This window comes from Thalassophryne amazonica, chromosome 2 (assembly GCF_902500255.1).
Source record: "Thalassophryne amazonica chromosome 2, fThaAma1.1, whole genome shotgun sequence".
Taxonomy (NCBI): domain Eukaryota; kingdom Metazoa; phylum Chordata; class Actinopteri; order Batrachoidiformes; family Batrachoididae; genus Thalassophryne; species Thalassophryne amazonica.
The window spans coordinates 65,594,931-65,600,930 of NC_047104.1; positions in this window are offsets into that span (position 1 = coordinate 65,594,931).

Sequence of the window (6,000 nt, forward strand, 5' to 3'; positions counted from 1 at the left end):
ATCCTGTTGTGAAGGTGTAAGAACACGGACCCACAACAGGGGGCGTTAAATGAACGGACAATGGATAAGCCAAACAGTAACAATTTAATGTTGTGAAGTGCACAACGGAATACAGACAAATACAGTTTTTGTACCACAGACAATTAAATGTTGAGTGACGTGTGGGCAGGCTTGAGGATAGCAGACGTCCATCCTGACCCGAGCCGGATCCTACACGGCCTTCACTGCCAACGGATCTGAAGAACACTGGAGCCGCCAAGTCCTGGAGCCCCAGGTGGCCACCGTCTCCAGCTGTCAGACCGGGGTACTGCTGGCAGAGAACAGAAACAGTTTTGATGAGTGTGAGTTCGCACACTCAGTAATTCCACCGTCTGTGTTCTTATGGGAGGGAGCACCTCCACCTCCAGTCACACACTCGTGCAGCTCCTGTCTAACCACTTATCTGGTTGGAGTGTGAAGCGAACCCGTCGCTGATCACACCAAACGCCAATCCAGCAGATAAGGCACACCACAGGAAAGCGGCTGCAAAAAGAGTTCAGACTATGACACAGTTTTAGATACAGCAGATAATTACCTCCAAGGTAGCTGATTTCTCGGCGGGGAGGTGGAGTTGCAGTCCGGTCTTTATGGTGGTGGTGATGTTATGTGGATGAGTGACAGCTGGTGCTGATGAAGAGTGACAGCTGTCACTCCTGGTTGCTATGACGCCCTCTCATGCTTGAAGCCCGCACTTCAAGCAGGGTGCCATCTGGTGGTGGTGGGCCAGCAGTACCTCCTCTTCAGCGGCCCACACAACACCTGGATGGCAAATGCGCCCTCTGGTGCCTGAAACCCGACAACAGGCAGGGCGCCCTCTGGCGTTGGCCAGCAGTACCTCCTCTTCGGGCAGCCCACACAACAACTCATGCACTCTAACATATTTACACTCTAAAATAACAACAGTGTTTGAACGGAAAGAAATGCTTTTTTATTAATTACAAGAAATCAATTTTGTTTTTATGGCCATAGTCATTATTGTTGTTGTTGTTATCATTATTATTTTATGTTATTGGTATTAAGACGATTATCACCATATTTTTTTAACTGAAAACATTGTAAATACCTGGTTGGCAAACTTCCTAGATATGCACAAATGTTTCATGAATATTTTTAATGAACTACTCTCTACAGCTTTCATGCTAGGAAGATCACAGTGACCTAATTTTATGTCTCATGCCGCGTTCACACCGGGCGCGACGCGAGCGACTGCAGCCACAGGTTGCCATGTAATCCCTATGTAAGGACGCGTTTTGGAGCACGACGCGATGGAGGCGAGTGATGCGACGCGAGTGAAGCCATTTTGAGCGTTTTTCGCGTTTGTGGCGCGATATTGCGTTGCCTCACGTCGCGCTGCCCTCCTCCCCAAGTTCAAAAATCTAAACTTTTTCGTCTCGTCGCGCCGCGATGACCAATCAGGGACTGAATATGTAGTGACGTGGAGATGTCTGGAGTTTGACTGAAGATGTGAACATGTCCTGTATCTGGTAGCAGCCTGTGAGCAGGACTTATGTCTCTTTTGTTCTTTATTCACAATCATGACAGAGTTTTTGGAGTGAACAGCAGCACCACAGCAGCGGGGAGCGGAGTTTCTTTTTATTTTACGTGTGCGCTCGAATCGTCCTGGAGATTATTTTACTTATTAACTACACACCTGTATAAACCAAATGGTGACTGGTTTCTAAACACAATTATGACAGAGTTTTTGGAGCGAGCAGCAGCCCTACTTGCAGCAGCGGGGAGCGGAGCTTTTTCCTTTTCTTTTTTTTTTTACGTGCGCGCGTGAGCGAATCATCTGTAGAGAATATTTTATTAATTAACTACACAGATGTATAATAAAACAAATGGTGACTGGTTTCTAAACACAATTATGACAGAGTTTTTGGAGTGAACAGCAGCACCACAGCAGCGGGGAGCTGAGTTTCTTTTTATTTTACGTGTGCGCTCGAATCGTCCTGGAGATTATTTTACTTATTAACTACACACCTGTATAAACCAAATGGTGACTGGTTTCTAAACACAATTATGACAGAGTTTTTGGAGCGAGCAGCAGCCCTACTTGCAGCAGCGGGGAGCGGAGCTTTTTCCTTTTTTTTTTTTTTTTTTTACGTGCGCGCACGAGCGAATCATCTGTAGAGAATATTTTATTAATTAACTACACAGATGTATAATAAAACAAATGGTGACTGGTTTCTAAACACAATTATGACAGAGTTTTTTGGGGGAAGAGCCAGCTGCAGCAAGCAGCGGAGTTTTTTTTTTTTTAATTGTTTACATGTGCGCACGCGAACGGGACCCCGCAGAGGTGGAAGGACCGCTGAAAGCGGCCGTCACCCAGACACAGCTCCTGCAGCAAATAATGATACTCTCTGTATTGGGAGCTTTTCACAACAACTCGCTCCGTGTGATCAAGGTCCATCATGTTAGCTTGACTGACAACCGGAGCCGGCAAGCGGAATGGAAGCTCCTCCTATTTGATGATGCACCGGGGTGAATTTTCTCAGCGAAAGTCCACCCAAGCAGAGCGACACACCGGGCGAAGGAGGCGCATCCGTCGCCTGGCGACCCATGCGAATTTGTAGCGTCATATCGCGCCCGGTGTGAACGCGGCATCAGAGGTAGAGGCCTGTAAAAGATCCCTACAGGCCTGAAATGAGTCCTGTACCTCTTTTCATTTTGAAACCTACCACCCTGCTAATGTATAAGGATGTATGACGACATATGACGCCACACGATGGACGATACATGATCACATAAGCTCAGTATAGCTTTGCACTAGTTGCAGTAGCCATTCTCTACAGCTTAACATTGTCCAATCTTGATCACTGGCCCCCTACATAATAACCATATGATCGTATTGTCATATGAATAGCAAAATATACACTATATTATAACCATGCAAACACCCTTTTAAAAAAAGCAGGATACAGGGCTAAAATCAAATGTCTGTGAGTGTACAAGTCTGTCTGTCTTGTGCGAGTGTGTGTGGGCACACCTCCTGCTACTACCACTCGTGTGGTCAGTGGTGTGTGATTTTACCGCATCGGGCTGATCAGCCATTACAGACACAGACATTAGGTGGCCGGGAACGGAGATCCATCGAGACAATGGCTCAATCCATCATCATCAAAGGTGTGCCTTTCTGTGAGTCTTCATCATTCTCAGGGTATGTATCACCTGTGTCCCAGTGCATGCTTGTGGAAATGAGCATGTGTGGGTGAGGATGAGTGGGTGTATGTGTGATCCTCTAAGGGCCACTCCCGAATTTTATGTCAGTGTGGTTCAGTCTGCATGTTCCACGCGTGTCTCCTGTCCGTCTTGCATGTGAGTATATGCGCTTCTAGAGGGCGGGGGAGCACGAAAGAACTCACTGATCCACAGACCAAACCCCAACACTACTGGTCCATTCCCACTTCTTGAAAGTAGCTATTTATCTGCTGCAGCCAGTGGGACACTTGGCCTTTCCCATTTGCTGGAGTCCTCAGGATGTACTTCTGCACTGGATCATGGTTTGGGAACTGATGTTCCCTCACAATGCAAGTAGTACATATTGAGTCTGTCTAAGTAACCACTTATCTGACACCAAACCCCCAGCAGTACCCAAGGATTCTCTGAGGAGACCCAGTACTAAAGGCATTCAGTCATCCCTTTACGTAAATGGTAATTATCCCATTCAGTCATCCCTTTACGTAAATTGTAATTATCCATGTCTCACAACTGTAAAATAAACCTGGAAGTACTAGGACCCTGAAGATTTGAACATTTATATCAAGCGCTCACAGATATGAATGTTACTGGTAAGATAAGTGAATCTCCCAACAAATTTGACATTTCACCACACACAGATACACTTCTTTCTGATTGCACAGACACTCTGACTCCTCACTCACCTTTTTAAGGGGCCCTTCACACATAAGATGCAGAAACCGGAAGAAAATCCACAAGCCAAAAATGAAATGGGGAACCGCAAAACACGCACCTGCTGTCAGGAGGAATGCACAGTCGGAAAGGCGTGCACATTACCGCGGCAATGGTTTCATGCATGCTCGTGGTCACACGCACGAACACAGTGCAAGCACGTGGAAAGTTGCACGCACAGCAGCGGAGGGAAAAATTACTGAAACACCACAATTTATAATACTTAATTCCTGTTATAAAAAGCCTCCGCCTAGATGTACACCAGGAAGTAATAAAATGACGTGGATTACTGTTTTCCCTTTTATGTTTTACATGAATTACCTGATGCGCTCAAACCAGCCGGCTCCCGTCTCATGAAGAGTTGGCTCCCATGCCATGAACAGCCAGGCTCCCACGTCGTGAATACATGCAGCCAGCATGGCGTCTCTGACGTGCAGTGATACGCTGCAAATGTGACCTGTGTTTTAATTATTACAACGTGGAGAAATTCCGCAGTGACATGTGCCTCATGGGGACATCCTGTGGGGTGATTTCCTGCATGGCACGATATTCACCAGCACTGCAGTGTGCTCATGCAGTGATCAGCTGAAGCAGTATGTGTTTTATTTCCACGCGAGGACAGCATGCTACGTCCGCACTTCACACTGTAGTTATGCGACTTCATATCCTGCAAGCCAGTACAGGTGTTCCAGAGCTATGACTTGCGAGCACAAATATCTGACCAGCTGCATGTCGCAGGGGGACCCGCCCACCTCTGTCAGCAGACCTCGCAGCTCACAGAACAAAAAGGCTCACTCTCCATTGCTTTGTTCTGTGATTTTAATGGTACGTTTATATTGTTATGTGTTTGACGACACACTCCATAAGCCATTTGTCTAGTGGTGGAAGACGAAGACACACTCCACACGCTATTTGTCTGTGTGTGTGGGGGGGACGGGGGTTCGACACAGTTACACCCATGTGTGTTGCTAGGTGACACCACGCTCATGTTGCACTTTGACAATTTTCACAGACAGGTCGAATGTGGTCACTTGCTGTCTACTATTGTACCAGGTGCGCGAATAGTCCCGCCTTTTCTAAGTGTGCAGTGAGCGGTGTTAGTTGTTAATGTGTGACACCTGGAATTTGGCCAACACCTGCAAAGAAGGGGATCGAATGAGCATGCGCAGGGCATTCGCTGTCTTTCGGCTGCTTGTGTGCGTGAATGGTTGTAGCCTATGGTTGTAGCGACAGGTGTATGAGGCGTTTGAAGCAGCTTTGATTTTTCAGCAATGGCATGCAATTCCTCCTTCATGCACTAGTCGGCTTCAATCGTGTTATGTGTGAAGGGACCCTAAGCACTACAATCAGGGCATTCCCTATTTCCACAAAGATCATGTCCAAAGTAAAAGTTAATGAACCGTTTCTTGTTGACAAAAAGACAACCAAGTCACTGAACTCCATGGCCTTACCCAACACCTAACCCATGCAGTCACTGAAGAGAGTACAATCTACAACACAGTCTTGATGAATGTCATAAGGAAGAAGCCAGAGACTTTGTCACCACTTTGCACAGCACTCACAGCCCCCATATATAGGCTGGCTATGATACTCATCAAATTTAGGATCCTAATGTAACAAAGTTAAATCCATATTGAAAAGATGTTCCAACTGGCTCTGCCAGTGGGAGAATTCCCTTTTGGCTTACCTGGTAGAACCTCTGTCTCAAGTACGAGCAATCTGGTGTTTGAATTCCGCCGTGGCCACAAAGATATATCATCCAATCACAAACTGGCATTGCTGACAGGATGTGGCAGTTGACTGGGTAATCACAGGAGAAGTTCTTAATGCTTCGATGCACCTGTGACTTCAGGACAAGGTCAAAAATGGTGGGGACATATGTGAAGTCCAAGGTGTAGTCCAGATAGAAAAGATGTTCCTACTGGTTTGGCTCGTGGGGGAATTCCCTTTTGGCTGACAGGGTTTTCTATATATTATCAATATTATTATCAAATATTAGTGTCTTTACTTTGATTGTTAATGTCTTTACTTTGATGAACTGCCTTT